The 20,651-nt window shown below is 47.7% G+C and overlaps 1 non-coding gene across 1 annotated transcript; it reads left to right on the forward strand.

Annotated features, from left to right (window-relative positions):
- The first annotated feature begins 6,062 nt into the window (after positions 1-6,062).
- On the forward strand, positions 6,063-6,133 carry TRNAG-GCC (transfer RNA glycine (anticodon GCC)). Its single transcript has one exon. It is a non-coding gene; the product is annotated as a tRNA-Gly (tRNA).
- The last annotated feature ends 14,518 nt before the right edge of the window (positions 6,134-20,651 follow it).

Consider the following 20,651-nt stretch of genomic DNA (forward strand, 5'->3'; position numbering starts at 1 on the left):
GGTAAGAATGGGAAAATCGAAGGCGAATACAACAGCTTAGAACACGATATTGCTTTGAGGGATTAGCTACGAAGCTGTTATCGCTGCGAAGCGGGCGGGCAGGGCGCCGCCATGTTGTCAACGCAAAGTACGCAAACAACGCAAAGATCGTCACGCGAAATTAATGCGCTTAAAACCAGTCTGATACAATTTTAAAATTATTGTACCGACTGCTTGCATTAAAGTCTAGGCGAATAATGTTTGTTCATGCTTTTGTACCGTGAATGTGTCGTGTACAAAAGTGCGCTTGTCGCCGCTCGAAGCAACCATAGCAACCTTGGGCATCGCTCGAAGGCCCTAGAAATCTCGATGGAGTTCCGCGCTGCTCCGTTGACTCGATAGGCTATTGACTCGATCGCCATTGAAACTGCCCGTGTAGCAGCGCTCGATCGCCTTTGAGTCGATCGACTATCTGTTCGAGGGCCCTCGAAATGCCCGTGTGACAGGGGTATAAGATTTGGGATACTGGTATGAACAGCTGTGGCGAAAAAAATTATTGTTACCAATGAATAAACGTGGTGCAAAAACAAACGCTTTACCGGTGCCTAGCAGTCTCCACACCACACTTTTTCCTCGTGCACATTCATCAAACACATAAAGACCGCAAGCAACTGTTTGCCTAAACGGGCAGGTCGACGTAAGCAACGGCGAACAACGGTGTACAAGGATGCATTTCACTTGTTGGACGAGCTGTTTCGGCGTGTATTTCGACTTGAGAAGGAGAAAGTGCAGTAGCTGTGCGGCAAGCTTGCTGATGCACTGAAAGGCATACTGGTGACCACTGTCAGTGGAGCAGCAGTTGGTGTGTGCACTTCATATCTTGCCACTGGAGGCTTTCAAGCACATGTAAGAAAAAGTAATTTACAAATGCTGGAATGTGGCTACCAGTGGCCAAGGGCATCATATCACTCAGGGGCTCACGCACTAACACAGGGCAATGGCACTGCCCGTAGCAAGAGTGGCTGCGACAACTCGCCACGCCAGCACGGTGAGTCATTGCAGCCACAGCTGCCAGATGGTGTAGGGCTTACTGCCGGTGGTACTGCTGTTGCCGCTGCTGCTGCCGCTGCTGCTGTCGCCGCACCATCTGCAGGTGTGCTTGCCTCTGCGGACGTGTTGTGCCAAAGAGGCCAATGATACGGTCTCGCATTGCTCTACCACGCAGGTAGGTCATGCGGGATCCGGTCCCCGCCAAGTACCCGGCAAGCAGAGGTGGTCCATTGTTGTCAGGGTCATCAGTAGTGTCGTCTTCGTCTGCAGCCAGGGCTTCTTCAAGACAGATGTTGTGCAACGCAGCACACGCTGCAATGATGACCACCGCCCGCTCCGGCTCGCAGTGGAGTGTCCTTTGAAGGCACCGGAAGCGGCTTTTGAGAACACCAATGCAGCGTTCCACAACACATCGCACTGAGGAAAGTGCTGCGTTGTACTGCCCTTCTGCAGTGTTTGCACCAGGATGCCCTGACACTGGTGTTAGCAGCCACGGCTCCAGTGGATGTCCACTGTCTCCTGCATGACTAAAATTTGCAGTGAAGTGTGCTGTTGCCTATGTAATAAATGATTCATACCGAGCAGCTCAAAACCAGTATGCTGAACCAGAATTCATAGGCATGCAGAAGATTCATGACTAAGGAGTACCTATGTAAGCACAGCCTTCTAGATTAATGATGTACTGCGATATCCTACACAACAATAACGATCGGCACACCTCTTCTGCCTTGGTGTTTTACGCTTGAAATACGATTCACTTTATAACAATGTTTCTTGTGCCTCAGCACCAGCACTAACAGTAAATACACAAAAATAAATACGATACATCACACTGTTGCATGTCATCCATGTTATAACCCGCCTCATTTAGGTATGATCCACTGCTGTAGCTTAATACGTGCTGTCGAAGTGGCCCGATGATCAATAGGCTGCTTACCCAGAAGAAACTCTCCATCCTCCAGCAGCCCCTGCTCCACGTTCCGACGCAGCCGTGAGTATCGCCAAGAAAAGGCATCGTGACAAGACCCCGGGCAGCGACGGTCGACCGCAAGGATCTTCATGTTTGCGTCGCAGATCTGCGAGAAACAGGCAGACAATCTTGGACGTGAACTTCCATTGTCGAGATCGCGGCTTTCGAACCCATGCGGTCAGAAAACCAGCCTACTCACGATCATGCTGTTCATCGCGTAGTATCCTTTGCGGCTCCAGAATGCTGCCCAGTTTGCTGGGTCTCCCCGCGGCGCTTTTATGGCAATCAGCGTGCCGTCGACGCAGCCGACGACGCCGGGGATGGTGCCGCGGGGAAGGAAGGTCGCCTTCGCTGCTGCGTTTTCCTCGGGGTGCGCCGGGAAACGCACCCATCCCTTCTGTGCGCCGACTTAGCAGATGGCCTCAGCCACACGCCGCACGCACTTGCTCACCGTCGGTTGTGCGAGGCCGACGGTCTGCTCGTTGCAGACGCACACTTGAAAGCCCCCGGAGGCAAAAAAAACGGAGAGCGCACAGCACCTGCCGCCGCACCGACAAAGCGCTCGTCCGTACGCCTCGCAGTTCGTCTGCAAGTTCGCCGCACAACCACTCCACTTTCTCCTTATCGAGTCGAAATAACCGACGGAACAGCTCGTCCGGCAAGTCATACGCGTCCTCGTACACCGTCCTTCGTCGTTGCTGGCGCCGACGTTGCCGCCTCCGCCACCAATAAATAGCAGACGCCGCCGCCGCGCCATTTTCCCTCTAAAACTTAGTACACCGACTCTTCGCGGTCGCAAAAAAAAAACAGTATAAAACCGCGGGCATAATTAGGTGTGCAACGTCATGCATTTGTTCTTGTCCGTGACGCCATTGCAGCTTCCCGTGACGCAACTTTTTAAAATGGCGCCGGCGACCAATAGGAGCGGGCATTTTAGAGCGCTCTCAATTGTAAAGCGGTCGGAGCGAGTTCCGTAATCCGGGCCCTGCTACGTCTTTGACAAGCAGCGCTGTCGTCTATCCCAATCCGGAACGAGTATCGCTCAGTAAATGCAACACCAAGTCATAGACAAAACTTCTCATGATTTCAATCTACGCCATGCGAAGAGTACCAGCTTTACTACGACAGCTTCATTAAAACTTCCTGTTGGGCGAGTTGGTTGTTCATCTTGATCTAGAAATGTTCTTTTGCGCAAATAAAATGACACACGAGAAAGGCGACACACACACACAAGCGCAAACTGTCGACTGGCTTTATTGGCGGAAGGCCACACCTTATAAAGGCCGAAGGGTGGGGTGATATACCATGAAAAAAGAAAAAAGAAAGAAAGAATGAGATAACAAAACAAGGTGCGAAAAAGCCACTAAAGCAGAACGCATGCGCGGGCAGACATGCGTAAGACATGAAAAGAAACATTTGTGAAAATTAACAGTTAGCCGCTTTAAAAAAGGCAATCTCAGCTGCGAACAGAGATAAAGAAGGTTCGCTGATGCACTCGCCACCAGGTTTCTTTATATGATAGGCTTCTTGGCTAATCCGTGCCGTCTTATCTCTACTCTTGCCAAGAACCTTCGTCTCTTCAAACCTGGCCACACATTCTTCACAGTTACTAACGTGCGCAACCAAATGCACGTATTTGTCCTCTCGGTTTTCTAAATTTAGGGCGTGTTACCCCAGACGGTCATTCAGACAACGTCCAGTTTGGCCGACATAAAACTTTCCACAAGACATAGGAATGGAGTAAACCACTCCAGTGGAACACCGAACGAACGGTTTCTGGTGCTTCTTCAGACATCCACGTTTTTTTTGCGTCACAAATGCGTGGGCATAGCTTTCCCAATTTGTTGGGAGCCGAGAACACGACAGGTACACCGTGTCTGCTTGCAACTTTTTTGAGGTTGTGCGAAATTTTGTGGATATACGGCACGACCTCAGGCCTAGGGGCCTTTTGTTGAGTTTCAGCAATTTTTGGCCCTGCTCCACGTTTGGACTTATGGAGAATGGCCTCGGAAACGGCAGTCAGAACCGTCCAAGGGAACCCTGCAGCCAAAAGCCGGCTTATCTGATGATTAAAACTGTCAAACATTTGATGTGGACACGATTTTTGGAGAGAAGATTCCATACAAAGCGAAGCTATTCCTCGTTTTATAGTCTTGGAGTGCGCCGAGTCATACGGCAACAACTCCTTTTTTGCGCGTGGATAGTAGCCCTAGCAGACGTGTCCTTCAGAGACCGTTAATCTGAGGTCTAAAAACTGTAAAACCGAAACGTCGGGCAGTTCATGGGTAAAAGTCAAACAAAGACCATGTCCGTTAAAAGTATCTAAAACTTCACCTACTGTAGAGGGGTAGGTGAAGGTCTTCTGCTTTTTTAAAAGTACTAAAAAATCGTCTACATACCTAAAAACCTTTAAAACTGTCGAGATCTCCTTAAAAGTCTGCTCCAGCCGCTTATCTACCTTAGCTACAAAAATATCGCACAAAATAGGAGCTACGCAAGACCCTATACAGATGCCATTTCGCTGCAAGAAAGGCTGGTCGTTAAAAACAATAAAAGTAGCATTCAAGTAAAACTGCAAAAGTGCTAAAAAGTTATCTACAGACAAGCCTGCTGAGTTCTGGAATGACACGTCGCCGTTTTCTTCAATGCATTCCTTAACAGACAGTAGAATTTGATCTTTAGGCACGGAATAAAAAAGGTCTTGTATGTCTATGGAAAAACCAAAGCCAATGTCTTCATTAGACTTAACAAACTGTGCTACATCGACTGACTTTTTGGTAAGAAAGGGATCGTCCAAGACAAGGCATATTAGCTTCTTTAGCAAGAACTGGCTGACGTTTACCTGCCACGATCCCTGTTCACTAACAATTGTCCTGAACGGAATCTCCGGTTTGTGGGTCTTAGCTGTGAAAAAAGGGTTTAGGCTGTTTCCTCTGCTATTAGTAATGTCCCTGGCGAGTGCATTCAGATTTAACCTCTTACAAAATTCGGTGAACTTCGTCTTAATTCTCACTTCCCTTTTTTTGACAGGCACAAAGTTCTTATGTACTGCTGCCTGCGCTTTCTCATTGTAAAGTCCCTGCGCTAAAACAACAAACCCGCCCTCCTTATCCGCTTGTACAAGCATCAGGTTCTTGCTCTTAAAGAAAGACACCACGCCACTAAAGACATTGTCACTGCGCAAGTCCGGATTTTTTGGAGGAAACTTCCGCAAGCAGTCCACACCTTCAAGAAGGCAGCGGTCGCGGTCCTCATCTTTCGCCTTCAGTGCCACTTTTCAGTTGAGTGCAATCAGTTCATGCGCTGGAACATCGTGTTGCAATCCGAATTCGGGACCCTTCTGCAGAAGATGCAGTATATTCTCGGGAATAGACACATCCCCCAGGACTACTACATTTCTTTTCTCTTGTGTCTTTTTCTTCTGTCCCAAGCACAAAAGCAACTGGTTCAAAATCCACTTCCACGTGCACTCCGTGAGTCGTGCAGCTTGCCGCCTAAGAGATGTTAACATCCTCATTGCGAGCCATTCTGGGTGATCATTTAGACAAACCAAGCGCAGCCAGTCTTGAAAAAGACGAACTTGCCGCCAGAGTTCCGAGCGTAGTAACCTGCACAGTCGTTTAACATGCCCCCACGAAGGTTTCACTGGGCCGAAGAGTGCACTTACATCATCAGGAACAAGTCCCTTCCGGATGCAGAAGGCGTAGCGTCTTGCTCGGCATGTCGCGTTCACGATGTGACTCAGTAGACGGTCAGTGATACAAGAAGAGGTAGAAACACAGAAAGAAGGGCCCACTGTATAAGAAATAAACTTCATTAAAACTTCCTGTTGGGCGAGTTGGTTGTTCATCTTGATCTTGTGCTGGCGCTTGTGTGTGTGTGTCGCCTTTCTCGTGAGTCATTTTATTTGCGCAAAAGAACATTTCTAGATCAAGACTACGACAGCTCTCTACAAAATACGCGCCGCCGTGTAGGAGATGCCAGCCGAAGCATTGACCTACATAACGAGAAGCTTGCGTAACAGGTAGCTGTGAATGAACGTTCAGCGGGATTTCGAACGTGTGCGTCGGTGGTTCAGTGGTAGAATACTCGCCTGCCACGCGGGTGGCCCGGGTTCGATTCCCGGCCGACGCATTGTTCTTTTCTGCCTTTGTACGATACCTTTTCAGTGAGAGTTCGTCTTTTTTTTCCTTCCCTTTGCAGTGTAAAATACCAACTGGCAATTTTTGCGTTCTAGACGAGGTGCCTCTATTAATCCGCAATGGGAGAGTTTGTAATAAAATTTCACTGCGAGCTCACCCTTGTTTGCAGCTGAAAGAAACCTCACGCTAGTCAATCTCTTTTCTGGGCGGTGTAAAGGAATAAGCGAGGCGCAGATAAGAAATCGCTGTTTGGCGTGAAGGCCCAGCGGTCGATGCGCGCTTTGAGAGAACTTAAAACCAATGCCACTAACGATGAAGATTTCAGTTCAGCAGATGAAATACAAAACCAGGATATTAAGTAAGAAAGGCGCAGCGATAGTCATTCTGCCATTCTGCTTCGCAAAGAACAAGCTAGTAGAAAAGTTTTCCAGTCGCTGTTGCTTGGGTTCTACCGGATAAAGGTGCGCCCTTTTGTGTTTTCTTTTTGTGGTTACAACCTTTTTGAACGATGCGCGACATTTGATGAATGGAGCTTTGTAAAAGTATGTACAGCAGGAAAGCGAGGCCAATTAGATGGCCTTTCAAATTTCAACCCATGCGTGAACAATAGCCACAATACGGCACATTTGTTAACAGCACCCACAAAAAATCCCGGTAAAATCTCTCTCAGCTAAAAGCCAAGCACTCATGTTTTGCAGCCATGACATACTCAGCATTTGTTACCAATAGCAATTTCGAGCAAGAAATCGTTTATGAACGGAATTTTTGCGTTCAAAGTAAGATTTCCCTGCAACAATCAATATAAATGCAGATCACCCGACGGCAGTCTTGTATTGCTTTTTCTATTCACGTTATTGCTACCGGCAAAAGCGTTGCCCATTGGTTTTCTATGGCAGCTTAAACTGTTCGATGAGATCAATGGAAACGCTTTAAAAGAGAGATTTTGCTACATATCAGAATAATGAACCATTGCCTTCAATATTTCCATACCAGTACCTTACAATTTTCGAATATTAAAAATTTCTTTCCGAGAAACCGCGACATGCTCTAAACAAAAAGCCAAGCACTCGTCATCGTTTGCAGTCATGTTCTAGCTCAATTGTTCCTGTCAACGAGTTTTGGGGAACGAAGAGGTAGCGTTGACCGGGCGAGACTTCGGGCATTTTGGAGTCGGACATCTGGAGGGGTTCGCCGAGGCAAAAACGGGCCGAGGATGACGAAACCTAACAACGGTTTGCTCTAATGGCAGAAATGAAAATGGTAGTTTTTCATGCAGTGCACAGCATACTCTTTTATACTTTATCACGATACCTTGCGAAGTTCATTATTCATTATACGGAAACCTCTTAGATACATCAGACAATCACGTGACACTTGTGGATGGCACACATATCCTCGTCCCTTCAAGCGCTGACAAAACTGGCAGAGGTAGTACGCTCGTGTCTTGAGCGCCACAAAACTGAAGGCGCATCTCTGGCAAACCTGTTCTTGTGTGCTCGACAGCGGCGAAAGAAAGCTTACATCTATAGTCATCAACACGAAATAAATTTTGGTGTGCCGTTTTAAAATCGCTGTGGCGCATTCTGTTGAACGCGGAGAGAAACACACCTTCCGGGCTGCCACGCGTGGCTACCCGACAGAGGCTTTATCAGGAGCAGCAACCAAGCAGCACTTTGTAAGCGCTGCACGACGCCATAATTAGACATAATTCGAAAGTATCGGTGCTATTATCATGTGACCTTTAAGGAGGCGATTTCGCCATTGGCGACGGATTATGCATGCCTTTTTTCCATCACAGGGCCAAATGCATCCGCCGAGTGAAAGAACTTTGCATGCGATTTTCTCAAACCACGTGTTGTTAAAAGTCCGCTATATAATGAGGTAGGCTTGAATATTGAGGCGAGCATTTCTGCAAATTGTTCTTCTGAATGCATCTCATGTGCGCGATAATGCGCGAATTGCTATACAGATAGCTTGTCTGATATCGTTTTTTCAAGCGAATGTGCGTAGCTGCGATATTGCGACATTCGAGGAATACGGTAATTCAGACAAAACCCTCAAGAAGTGTTACGGCCTCATATAACGCTTGAGCACTCCAACGACACATGCAAACGAGCCCCTCCCAACGGCCAAAATGGGCTTATAGCGCATCGCCCAATTAGGCCAAATTTATTAGGCTTCTATTGATCAGATTACTAGCCACCGCGCTATTTCCTATGCCGCTAACGTGTAAACACAGAAAACCGAAGCAATGGCTGCGATCGGCACTTGTCCTCCTTTGTGTAGCCGACGAGCAGCACTGGCGCAAGGTTCCAACCGGTCGTTGTTGTGGTTAATACTGTGGGTCATCACCATGATCAGCCTGACAACGCCGAATGCAGAACAACGGCCTCACCCATATCTATCCAATTAACCCTGTCCTTTGCGGCCACCTCAGCTTCGCAAACTCTTTAATGTCATGCACCAAGCAACTTTGCTCACACCCTTCTACGCTTGCCTTCTCTTGCTATTCAGTCCATTACCCTGAACGGCCATCGGGTATTTTGCCTTTACATTACGTGCCCAGCCCATGCCCATTTCTTCCTCGTGATTTCGAATAGGATGACATTAACCCACGTTCGTTCCCTCACCCACCCTGCCCTCTTCCGGTCTCTTAACGTTACACTTATCATTTTTCTCTCCATGGCTCGCTGCGTTGTCCTTAAGATCAACCCCTTTCGTTAGCCTCCACGTTCCTGCCCAGTAGGCGAGTACTGGTAGTATACAGCAGTGTTGCACTTTTCTGTTGAGGGATATTTTTAAACTGCCATTCATGAGCAGAGAGACCCTGCCAGGTGCACTCCATCCAATTCTTATTCTTCTAGTTAATTTCCTCTCATGATCCTGATCAGCGGTAACTCCCTGCCCTAAGTAGACCGATTCTTTTCCAACTTCCAGCACCTTCCTAACAATTGCGAACTTCTTTTCCCTTCCGAGTCTGCTGAACATTACATCGGTTTTCTGCATATTAATTTTTAAATCCACAGTACTGCACTGCCTGACTAAGTCGCTGAACATATTTTGCAGTTCATATCATGAGTCACTTAGCAGGGCAATATCATCAGCGAGACTCAGATTACTAAGGTATTTTCAGACTTTCGTTTGGTCGCAACGGTTATGCGAAAGTAATGTGAGAGAGAAATTAGAAAAGGATAAAGGAGAGGATAGGCAGGAAAGTTCGCAGGGTGAGTGTTCAGCACTCTCAATTGTGCATCGTGCAGGGCAGAGATAAACAAAAGCGACCACACGTGCGTCACAAGCGGTCGCACAGAGCCCCGGTGCAGAGTCAACAGCGATCCAGGCAGTCGGGACGACGCAAAATGCTACCATGCACCGGTGACGGCGCCGATCACTGCAGGCGTTCGCCCAAGAACTCGTTTTCCACGCCGCGAGCGGCACCGTCTCGATCAGCGCAGAGCATGGTGACCTGCATTACGAAGCCAGACGTTGGGAAATCAGCCGTGTCCCTGCACGACGCCTTTCTGTCGGCGTCGGTGGTTGAGTGGTAGAATAGTCGCCTGCCTCTCACGAGCAGGTTTCTCCTTGCTCACATAGGTGGAGTTCACAACTTTTTTGTTTGTCTCACCCTACGTGGAAGATCCTTAATGTCATCACTATTAAGCTTTCAGCAATTACATGTGAATATGTGGCAGTATGCGGTTGGCACGTGGCTCGCATTGCGCCCGATGACCAATGTGCGAGCTGCAGCTCAAGTAGACAACTCTGTTTTCCAGAGTTGGACGTAGTCCCAGAAAGCCAGATCAAAGTCCCTCTCACAGTTTATTCGCACTTGCGAAGGTTCTCAAAGCCTTTGCAGTAGTGGCGCCAGTTTCCTCGGAATCATGTGGCCCAGATGCTGAATGTACTTGGGTCGATAGACTGCTCTCTACTCTGTCGTAGTGGGCGATACAGCCAGCGCTGTTGCTGAATGCGCAGATTTATGTTCTTTTTGAAGAGGACCGACCACCGATTATTCCTGCGTCGCTCTGCGAATGATTTTATTTTAGGTGTCACAAGTGGTCGTAGGTGTGCACCCGGGAGACTTGGCTTCCCCTTGTAACGTAAATAAAAAAGCCTTCCCTGGCGCCCCCGTGCATGGGACCCGTGGACAGTTTAGGCGTCATGACCTGAACGGTTTAGAAGGGTGAACTAGCAGACAAGAAAATGGTGCATCGGTGACCCCGTCTGACATACTCTTGGTACTGCATGCCAAATATATCGGGTGCTTAAGCGAACGAAGATGAAGAAACATGGACGGCAGCACAAGCTCTAAACTATTCCAACCAAAACTTAAATAAAAACAGGCCAGATCTTATGCATATGAGTGCATCACATGCCCGGCTATCAATATATGCATGAATGCGCATCCATCACACCACAACATTCATTCTCATTATCACTCGAGGCCAGATGGAGGCAACCAGACGAGGGCGTGCCTCCTTATGTCCAAAATTTTCAGACAGACATTTTTAAAACTTTAAAACTGTAAGATATAGTCGTGGAGATAATGAAGGTAATGGTACACCCTTCTGATATGTAGCAATGTCTTTTTTTAGGTGCTGCCATCGATCGTATCGAACAGTTAAGATTGCCGTACAAAACCAATGGGGAACGCTATTGACGATAGCAAAAATGCTCCGTCTGGTGACCTGCGGATATATTGCTTGTGTTAGAGAAATTTATATTATATGAAAAAATTGCGTTCACAAATGGTTTCCTGCTCAAAAATGCTTTCCTCCACAAATGTTGGGTATGAGCGGAAGAAACGACCGAAGTACTCGCATAACTCGTCTTTAAGTCGTAGCAAAAGCAGAGACAGGATATCGTACCAAAAGCAGGGACGAAAAATAAATTCGCAAACAACAAAATAAAAACAAATCAACCAACAAGCAAAAGTATGGTCATTTAGACGCGCAAAAGCAGTGTCAGGTGAAAAGAGAATTAAGAAAATTAAACCTCGAAATAAATGTAATCATTGGACGCCCCTATCCAGAAAGGCGAATTGTTTTCTCTGCGTACCCTTAACTCTTATTCAGGAAATAGTGGCTCGCACTGAAAATCGCATTTTGTTTGACAAGCACAGTCGCAGTCACACTTCTTGCATTTCTTGACTTAACGGCACCTTCGTACAGTGCGCCAATTAGTATTTCGGTCGTTTCTTCCGCTTTTGGAGGCACGCCCTCGCCTGGTTGCTTGCATCTGGCCTCCAGTCACAATGAGAATGAGTTCTATGGTGGTACTGGATGTGTATTCATGGTTCTACCGGAAACAAGACATGTCATGTACTCGAATGTATAAGATGTGGCCTGCTTTTCAATAAAATTTCAAGTGGTAGCTCAGCGATTGTCGTGTCGTCCATGTTTCTTCATCTTCGTCTCCGCTTCTTTTGCATTGCTACTTTTCATGGTCTTTGTACAGAATTGTGCACACACGCGAGCAGGCTTAACTGGAGCGGACGTCTATGGAGCAAACGAAGCGAAAGTTCAGAACAGGTGCTGAGTTGCACGCGCAGTGCTTGCGCTCGAGCGAAGCTGCATACCCACTGAGGACGCACAGTGCCCTGAAAACAACTTTTGCGTTTTGATTTCAGTTGATTTGTCCTGCAGCGCACCGGTTTGGCGCTGTAGGCAATCCAGCTCACATCTGTACATTTCCAGTTAGCAACATGTTCTGGGAGTCTGCTACAGTTACCATGCACATATTTTTCAGCAGGGTGTGTTGCTGGGCGAGTTGGTTTGACATCGACATTGAAACCGAAGCGTGCCCTTGTGGTAGAGCATCCGCCTCGCATTCGAGAGGTCCTGGGTTCGATTCCCAGTGCCGCCGGGTACCCATCGGTTTTCTAATGGGTACAAGGTTTCCCTCGGCCTGATGCTCGTCTATTCTGGGGTGAAATACTTGAAAAAAGTGTCTTGACCCCAGTTGCCTTGACGGATCAGAGATAAGTTCGCCGTCAAGCAACCCTAAATCCGCCTTGTGCGGTAGAAGCCCATTTGTGACCCTGTTTTAAAAAGTTCTAAAGTTTTTAAAAAGTTAGAAACTTAGCCGTCAACGTTCGTGACTGTAGTCCTTGTCGCTAGTTCCCTTCGATGTTTAGGGCAACAGAAATCCTGGCAAATAGCAGCAACCAATTCACTCGTGAGATAATTGAGGCAGGTTTCATTAACAAACAACAAGACGTCGGCGTCACAAAACCCTCAGTATCCCTGTTTGAAAAGCAGTTTAAGTTTCTCTCCGATTGAGTTTAAAATCTTGGGGCCGTGGTACCTTACGCGGCTCCTTCTCAGCACCCATTCCTTTCGCCACAGCTCTCTTCAAATATTTTTCGGGCGCTACTTCTATTCTTTTCTTCTAGTTTTCATCCCCCTCTTAGCTTTAGCCATCAATGCTTTTTTCGGTCGGATTGATGGTTAGCCCTTATCCCACTGCTTTTTTAGGTCAGATTTATGGTCAGCCCTCATCCCCCTTTGAAGCCGTGATCATTGTTGGTTAGCATCGCGTCATTTTAGGCCGCGTTCTTAGTTGGCTTTCATCGCTCGCTTTTAGGTTGTCAATTGTTTTCTCAATCCAACCAACCTTTCATTTCATTCTTACTATGCATGTCTTCACGCCGCTTTCCGAGATTTTACTGTCTATTTTGCGTCTTGCCTTATTGCATTTTGTTGTTTTTATCCTTTGATCACTGTCATCGCCAGCCGCAGAGGACTGCCGGTGCGTGTAGATACTTCTTTTGCCAAGAGTTTTATTGCGTCCCTTTTCTCCCTTTCCCCTCGCTGCCACGTCTTGATTTAGGCGTGATTGGGGGTGTGTCTGATGTCTGGCCAACCGGATTGGGTCGGACCCCTTGTGTCTTTTGTTTCTGTATGGTGTGGGTTAAAAAGGCGTCTGCGCGCTTCCCCTAATTTCTCATTTTTTTTTTGCTTTGAATTGCGCATGCGCTCTGTAATTATTGGCTAACCTTGGGTAACTGTATAAAAACGTGCGGATCGCCCTCCTTTGGTACTAAAGTTGTTAGTTCAGCGCACTATGTGTCTCGTGCTCCGTTCGTCCGTCGTCTGCCAGCGCTTCAGTGTTCAAAATTCAATAAAGGCCGAGTTTGGGCGAGTTGGTTTACCATGCTGAACGTAAAAGCGCAAAAAACAAGGACAAGAACAAGACAGACAACACTAGCCATCTATTCAAAAAGAAAAAGCCCGTTGATCAAGTACTGCATGGTGGTGCCATCATTCATGACCAGCAAGAAACCGTTAATCATTTTAATAAATATTTCCAGAGTGTTTTCTCCAATCCAGTCAGACATGCGCAAAGCTATGTCTTCCACAAACAAGTCGACGATGAGTGTGACTTGGTGTCTTTGCCTGGTGTCTGTGCAATGCTTTTGAACTTGAAACCACGTTCGGCTCCAGGAACAGATAACATCCCCAATCTATTACTGCGCCGTTACGCTGAAATGTTATCAAAGTTCTTAGTCGTAGTTTTCCGAGCGTCCATTTCGTTGGCAAACCTCCCTTCTGAGTGGCGAGTGGCTCGTATATTCCCTGTGGTCAAAAAAGGCAACTCCACCCTCCTCCAGAATTATCGCCCCATTTCATTGCTATCATCATGTTGTACGATGTTAGAACACACCATTGCCAAATACGTTACTAAAATTCTTAATAACAAAGGTTTTCTAACTCCACTACAGCATGGTTTTAGGAATGGGAAGCGTCCCTGGCCCTTCAATATTTCTTATCTATATAAACGATCCTGTTAACGTTATCACAGATCCGGTTCAAATTAGGGTCTTCGCGGACGACTGAGTTTTATTCACGGAAATTAGAACTCCGCAGGACCAATTAATGTCTAACTCTAACCTCTGTCCGCCAACAGAGCTGCAATCGCTGCTTAAAACCCGCCGCCGGCACGCCCTCGTCGGTTCGGGAAGCGCCGGGTGGGGGGACGGCAGAGAGCGAAAACTGGCGGATGTGACGCCATTCACGGAGAGTCGGCCGGCAGTCCGGCTGCGCTTGCATCGCTGCGGCCCGCGCTTTGGCGAACTAGAGATCAACGTAATCTTCTGCCAGTGCCGTTTAATTTCTCTCGTACCAGCGTTCCGTGTAATGCTTGAAGCCTGTATATAAACCAGTTTTGGCATGATACTTCTTTCGAACAGCGCTCAGCACACAGCTTGGTAGAATCCGTCGGTTCTTCTCCCCTAGCCTCTTCCACGTTAACGAGGCAATCTTGTGGTACGCAGCATGCCGAAAGTGCCTGTACAAAATATGTGCATCAATATTTCTCTTTTCGTTATCTTCCTTTCTTTCCTGTTTGTAAACTATTTGCTTTTCCAGCTGGTTCACATCCATGCTGAGCTAAGGCCACTTCCCGCACTGTCTTTAAGGCCCACAGTCTTGAACTCTTTGAGCTCGTTACGCACTGTGTGCCTTTTTGCTTTTTCCTGATTGCTTGCACCTCATGGCAGCACAAGCAATTCTCTTAATCTTTAATCAACGCGCAGAAAACGTAGCTGCACCTAACTGAACAAAAAAAAAGCGATTACATATGCCTAGTATACTTGAGCAATGCAAACATTTGCATTCATGAGCGCTTGGTCATGGCTGACGATCGACAATGGCGCCTGAATTCATGCTAATTTGTCCTTTAGTCAGAACGGCAAAGTTGTCGAGCCGCGGTACGCATACATGCATATCACCCACAAGTAATTTTGCTGCTCATCTCGATAAGCAACAGCAGCAACTATATCTCGCAGCACACTAGTTTTGATGAGCAACACTGCGAGCTCCGAAACGGATCCATAATTGCTGTTCAAAAGCGTGTTCATCATGCAAAAAACAACGCACGGGGGTTAGCGCAGAAGCCTCATGGTTGAACAGTAGCCCGAGCATGCGACAGAAGGAAAGCGAACAGGGGAGCTTCCTCCCGGACAGCTCGTCTCTTCGCGCTGCTGTACAGCAGTCAACATACTCCGGCTCATCCAGTTTGGCATTGTTTTGCAGTTCTAGAAAGCCTTCGGGAGTAATTAGGCAAGCAACTATAAATAAACAAACAAATGCTTTATCTCACATGACTCGTGTAAGTCTGCCGGTGATCTGATTTAAACATGTTTACAGGCGTTGCAAGAAATTGGTCAAAAGAAAAAAAACAGCGAAAAAAAGAGGCAGGGCCAGGAGAAGTCACACGCAAACTGTCACCAGAAAGAATTTGGTGGCCAGGCTTTTATACAGCAGCGGTACACAACAACGTTTCGGCGCAATTTCGTTTTTTTTAATAGCCACTTGCACATGCACCTACACAAAAGATATGCATGCACATGCACCTACGCACAACATAGGTATCATTAGAGATTTGGTTTTCGTGTTACCCTGTGTTGCGACGCATGCCTATCGAATCTCGACTGACGTAACTATTGGGTAGCGTGGCGTCGTCGGCGGTCTGCAGGCATCCGGTAGACCATGGCGACCGAGCAAGGACGAGACAATTTCTAGTGCGAAACTTGCACTGTTTATTCCATGGTTGGTGAAAGATGAATAGAAGAGAATGAATTCCTCAAAAGTATATTTAAGAGCTCCTTGAATGGGCTCTCTACAATAGTCGGAGAGATCTTGCTTCCGTCGACGTCACGTGACCGGCTCAGAGTGTGATTGGCGGAAAGAAATCACGCCTCATTGCGACGAACTATGGTGAGAGAAGGTCGGGTGAAATTCCTTTCTGCATGTGGTGTCAGACGCCAACCCTAGCAGAAGTCACGCCCCATTCCGACGAAGCATGGTGAGAGAAGGTCGCGTGAAATTCCTTTCTGCACGTGATGTCAGATATGCCAACCGTAGCAGCATCTCCGGCGGGGGATGAGAAAGATCCCGACGCGTAGGGGCCAGCAGCCGCTGTGCGAGGGATTGGCGTTTCAGCAGCAGAATTTCTGTTAGAGGTGACGACCCCTAATTTGTAGCTGGTGGGTTCCTGGGAGTTGTCATCAGTCCTCGTGGCGCTCATGTGACTCATCTCCCTGGTCCTGTCGGGTGAAATTGGTCTTGCAAGCAGGTCTCGAAACTTTTCGTCTCCAGCGTGGGCAAGCAATCCCCAGAATAGTGCCGGACTCGCAACCTCAAAACAGCGAGCACAAAGCCACCCTCCCCCACGGCACACCAGGCTTTAAAAAAAAGAAAACCCGCTACACCTTTCCCATTCCTTACGCGCTTCCCTCCCCCCTGAACACTAAAAACAGCCATTTCTGGGAAGGGCTAAGACGTGGTTATTGAAATAAGCTAACAATCGGCTACACTTCGAGAAAAAAAAACGTATGAATGAACGTAAAAATGCCACGGAAACCCTGGTGAGCATGAGACATTTGCTACTTTAGGGGCAACGACTCAAACCGTTGGCATTGCCGTTACGCTTACCCTTCTTAGCGAATATCGAAGGAGTACTGTTGAAGAGCCAAGCTCCAGCGCAAAAGACGGCCGTTTTTCGTACAAATTGACTGCTGCCAGGTGAGGAGACAGTGGTCAGTCTCTATGGTGAACCTTGAACCGCAAGCTAGCTTCTGCACCGCCAATACTACGCAGGCGCATTCCTTTTCTGATGCACTGTATGCATCCTCCCGAACTGAAAGCTTTATACTGGCGTACAGTATAGGGTGTTCGTTCTCGTCATCTCTCTTTTGTCAGAGCACCACCCCCATACCCCTGTCGCTGGCATCACACTGAAGAATGAATGGCTTAGAGTAGTTGGGTGCGTTCAACACTTGCTGACTCGTTAGTGCTTTCTTCAGCATACTAAGATTTTCTTTTGCGTCATCCCACTTTACCTTTTGTGGTTCTGTTTTTCTGAGAGCATCCGTTAAAGAACTCGCCATCTCGGAATAGCGCGGTATATATCTTTGGTAATAACCCGCCAAGCCAAGGAATGATCTGATGTCCCGTTTGGTGCGTGATTGCTGGAAGTTGTCTATTGCGGTCAGTTTAACCTCGTAAGGCTGGCAATGACCTTTCCCTATTACGTGACCTAGATAAGCTACCTCCGCGCGCTCTAATTGGCATATGGAAGCCTTAACAGTTAGGTTGGCCTCCCGTAGACGACCCAGCACGGTTCGCAGGTGTTGCATATGGTCCGCCCACGATGAAGAAAAGATCGCTATGTCATTGAGATACTGAAGTGCAATGCTCCATTCCTCGTAGTACCTGGTCCATAAGGCCAGACAAGCAATATGGCGCATTCTTCAAGCCAAAGCTCAGGACTTTCGGACGAAAGGTTCCCATCTGGGCAATAAACACCCCAAGCCTGCTTGCCCTCTCGGTCAACGGAACCTGCCAGTACCCTCTGACTAAATCGAGCGAAGAGATTAAGTTAGCACTGCTCACTTTCTCAAGCATTTCCTCGATATGCGGTATTGGATAAGTCTGGTCCTTCGTTATTAAATTGAGCCTGCGGTAATCGATACATGGTCGCGGCTCCTTTCCTGGGACCTCAACCAAGATAAGAGGTGAGGTATAATCACTCTCTCCTGGCTCGATTACACCTGGCTCTAACATCTTGTTTATTTCAGCGGAAATGACTTTACGTTGACGAGGCGAAACGCGATAAGCTTTCGAACGAACTGGGTCCGACAAGGTTAACTCGATATCTTGAACGATCGCAGTGGTTCTGCCCGGCGTATCTGAAAATACGTCTTTAAATTCAAACCCGAGTTCCCTCAGTTCGGCCATCTGATTGGGATTCAACTCCGCCTGTTCTATCAGCTTGCAATGGTCTCGTGAATACCTTTTGCCTCCGTCACGGCTGTTAACTCCGGAAAGTCGACAGGCATCTCCTCAGGTTGGTTAAGGAACATGTTCACAATGGCCTCCCTCTGCTTGTAGGGTTTAAGTAGATTGCTATGGTACACTTCTGGTGTCCTTCGTTTTCCCGGTACTGCGATTACGTAGTTTGTTTCGGATAATTTCTGAATTATGTCAACCGGTCCTTCCCATTGAACCCCTAGCTTGTTTTTCAATGAGTGTTTCAGGATCATTAGCTTTTCTCCAACTTCAAAGCGCTGCGTGGGATCCGTCCTGTCATAGTAATGCTTCGCATTACTTTGTGCCTTACGGATTTCCTTCCTTGCTAATTCTTGAGAAGTGTGCAGACGGTCCAACAGGTCTAGCACGTAGGCCACAACCGAAGGATCGTCTACCCGGCATTCCCAGGGTTCTCGAACAATGTGAAGAGCGGAGCGAAGGGAGCGTCCGTAAACGAGCTCTGAGGGTGAAAAACCTGTTGATTCGTGCGGTGCAGTTCGAAGCGCGAACATCGCTGCAGCAATGCACCTCTCCCAGTCGGCTTTGTGCTCATGACACAAGGCTCGCAAAAGACGTTTCATGACTTTTTTTTGATTTATTGATCTTTGTTGCTTTACAATTGTACGCAAACACTGCTCGGACCCATAGCCAACGGCTAGTAACGGGTCCAATAGAGAAAATGTATACAAGCACTTAGTGGACTTTCTCTACCGCGTTTGACTGCGGGTGGTACACTGAGCTATGAATGATTTTATTACCGCACCTTTCCAGAAACGTCGAGGTCAGTGCGCTCGTAAAGACGGATCCTTGATCTGACTGCATTTCTTCGGGAAACCCTATTCGCGCGAAGATAGACAAAAGCGCGTTGGCGATCTCCACCGAGCTTAATTCTTTGAGAGGCGCTGCTTAGGAAAATTTTGCTGCGGTGCATAGTGCGGTAAGAATATATCGATAGCCACACTGCGTTGCAGGAAGTGGCCCCACTGTGTCTATTAGGAGCCTGCGAAATGGCTCCGTGATAATAGGAACAAGTCTCATTGGTGCTTTAGCCTTATCTCCGGGCTTGCTATGCGTTGACTTGTGTCACAGCTTCTTACAAATGCTTCTACGTCTCGAAAGCAGCCGAGCCAGTGAAATTCCTGCAATAAGCGGTCCTTGGTTTACGAATGCCCAGATGCTCTGTCCAAAAGCCCCGTGAAACAGGTGCAGGAGCTGCTCGCGATAGGAATGCGGATCCAAGAGTAGGTCGAACTGCACTCCCTTTCGAATGGTGTACTTTCTATAGCGGACGCCTGCCCTCTTGAGGAACTTTACGTTCCGTTTGGCCACACGTTATTTAGCGTCCGGCCTTAGGTTACGCAGTGTGGAATCTTCTTCTTGCGCAGCAATCGATGTGGCATGACTTACATTCAATAACTTTTGTCTGCATTCTGCCTCGCGAGACATTTCAGGCTCCGCTGCTTTCCTGACCCCTTCATTAGCTGGTCTACTTTCTGCATTATCCTCTATAGCGCTCTCCTGTTTGGTGCTGGTGACGAATCCTCCGTCAAACCTGTTTCCTCCACCATTGGACACTCATACACTGCCTTGGCCGCGAGCTCCCTTGCCTTGGAACGAGTTAAGGCTTGCACTATCCTTTCACTAAACCCAGTTACCCTGTATCGCAGCAAATCCTCAGATTTGTTAGAAAACAAATATGAATATTGAGGCGGGAGATGTGCAGGGACGGCAGATTCAGTGTCCAGTACTCCCAAAGGGCCTTCGATACGAATCTTGGACACAGGGAGACAAACACTGGAGGAGGTTTCCACGGCTTGCCTTATCCAAGCCCATTCTCCCATGAACTGGCCTTCCTCTACGTACGATGGATGCACCACGTCCATTGTGGCTGCCGAGTCGCGAAGCACTCTACGCGGTTTGCCATTTACCACGAGGTCTCGTATGTACGGTTCTAGTAATTTCAGGTTTTCCTCGTTACTAGTTAGTGACATCAACACAAATTTGGAATTTTTGCATCCCACGGATATATGCCCTGTTTGCTGGCAATTGTAGCAAACTATTGGTTTCCTGGCCTGGAAAGCTTTTTTCTTTTGCCTTTCTGCCCTCTGTTCGGGTGACTCCTTCCTTCCCTTGCTGTTCTCGTCACTACTTTACACCGAATCTGATCTTTCCTTTGATTTATACTGATCCGACTTTGACCATCGCTCTGGCTTGTCGGGTTTGTATTTAGTCACCTCCTTCTTAGGAGCTTCGTTGCCTTCGAACGCACGGCGGGTTACGTAATCCTCAGCGAGATTGGCCGCTTTCGTGATAGTGTCTACGCCTAGCCTATACTGAACCCAATGCTTGATGTTTACTGGCAGCCGGCGGTAGAACGGTTCTAAGGCAACGCACTGCATTGTCTTTTCGGCGTCGCCGAGTGCACCCTCTTCTCTGAGCCATTCCTTCAGGTTTATCTCCAAGGTGTATGCAAAATCTTAGTATGAGTCGCTTTTGGTCTTCTCGATTTCCCGGAATTTACGCCTGAATGCCTCTGCTGATAATCTATACTTTTTAAGCAGATTTGCTTTGCGGGCGATGATATCAGCTACCTCACGTAGCAGTAACGTAATCAAGCGTTGCGACCACGCGTTTCGCGCGAATTTGGCCTTCTCACACGTGCGCTCAAACTGCACCAGAAAAAGACCTATGTCCCCT

Source organism: Amblyomma americanum, chromosome 4 (assembly GCF_052857255.1).
Source record: "Amblyomma americanum isolate KBUSLIRL-KWMA chromosome 4, ASM5285725v1, whole genome shotgun sequence".
Taxonomy (NCBI): Eukaryota; Metazoa; Arthropoda; class Arachnida; order Ixodida; family Ixodidae; genus Amblyomma; species Amblyomma americanum.